Source organism: Zalophus californianus, chromosome 11 (assembly GCF_009762305.2).
Source record: "Zalophus californianus isolate mZalCal1 chromosome 11, mZalCal1.pri.v2, whole genome shotgun sequence".
NCBI classification, from domain to species: domain Eukaryota; kingdom Metazoa; phylum Chordata; class Mammalia; order Carnivora; family Otariidae; genus Zalophus; species Zalophus californianus.
In genome coordinates, this window is record NC_045605.1 from 58,143,643 (window position 1) to 58,145,394 (window position 1,752).

Consider the following 1,752-nt stretch of genomic DNA (forward strand, 5'->3'; position numbering starts at 1 on the left):
TAGCTTTTCAGAGCATACAAAACATCTGGTACCTTAATTCTTTTTTTAAATTTTTTTTAAAGATTTTATTTATTCATTTTGACAGAGAGAGAGACAGTGAGAGAGGGAACACAAGCGGATGGAGTGGGAGAGGGAGAAGCAGACTCCCCACTGAGCAGGGAGCCCGATGCGGGACTCGATCCCAGGACGCCGGGATCATGACCTGAGCCGAAGACAGACGCTTAACGACTGAGCCTCCCAGGCGCCCCTACCTTAATTAATTCTTTTATCTGCCCTGGGGGTTTCTGCAAGGTCAGCCATTTTATGGATAAGAAAACAGCTGTAGGAGGGGGAGTGACTTGACACCCAATCCCGGTTGAGTTAGGATTTGGATCCAGGATGTTAAGGCTCTTTCCTCCCACTGCCTGCTGCTGCACGGAAGCTTCGGGAGCTGTAATCAGTTTGTGCAGATTCATTTATGACTTACCTTTGCCTTAATTTTATTTAATGTGCACTTTTCCCTTGTCCTTTAAAAAAATTCTTTCCCCCAGCGTTATTGTTATTTCCCTTGTCATTTTATTTTATTTTATTCATTTGACAGAAAAAGAGAGCGCACAAGCAGGGGCGAGCAGCAGAGGCAGAAGGAGAAGCAGATTCCCTGCTGAGCAGGGAGCCTGATGCAGGACTCGATCCCAGGACCCTGGGATCATGACCTGAGCTGAAGGCAGACGCTTAACCATCTGAGCCACCCAGGCACCCCATATTTTGGTTATTGTAACTAATGCTGCAATAAACATAGGGGTGCATATATCTTTTTGAATCAGTGTTTTTATTTTCTTTGGGTAAATACCCGGCAGGGGAATTACTGGATCATATGTTAATTTAACTTTTAATTTACAAAAGCTCTTTGAGAATGCTTTGTTTATATTCATGTATTTCTCTTGTTTATCTTAGCTAAACTCAAAAATCATAATTTAATTTTCCATTAAATGATTGCAAAAGTTAAAAATTAAATTACATAACTTTAGAACTTATAAACATTCAAATTGCACTGAGTGTAAAACCAGGTTCTGGTTTCTGATCCTAATTTGGCTTCTCTTTCTCTCTCTCTCCGACTCTCAATTTTCTCTACTAGAAAGTGGGCATGTGAAGGAAATTTAGGCTGAAGGATTAAATGAGATAATGGATCTTAGATGCCAGCACAGTATCTGGCTCGTTAAAGATTGGTTCTCCTAACATGGTCTCTAATGTCCATTTTCCTGCAATTCTAAAGCAATCATTATTTTTTCTTTTTTTAAAGATTTATTTATTTTAGGTATACCTGGGTGGCTCAGTCCATTATGCATCTGCCTTCAGCTCAGGTCATGATCCCAGGATCCTGGGATCGAGTCCTGCCTGAGCGCGGGGGGCGGGGGGGGGGGGGGTCCTTGCTCAGCAGGGAGCCTGTTTCTCCCTTTCCTGACGCTCCCCCTGCTGTGCTCTCTCTCACTCCCTCTGACAAATAAATAAATAAATAAATAAAATCTTTAAAAAAAAAAAGATTTATTTATTTTAGAGGACAGAGGGAGCAAGCAGGGAGAGGGGCAGAGGGAGGGAGAGAATCCTGAAGCAGATTCCCTGCTGAGCATGGAGCCCAATATGGGGCTTGATCCCAGGACGCTGAGATCATGACCTGAGCTGAAATCAAGATTCGGCTGGCTGCTTAATCAACTGAGTCACCCAGGCCCCCCTAAAGCAATTCTTAAAGTAACAGTCCACCTCGCACATATGTGT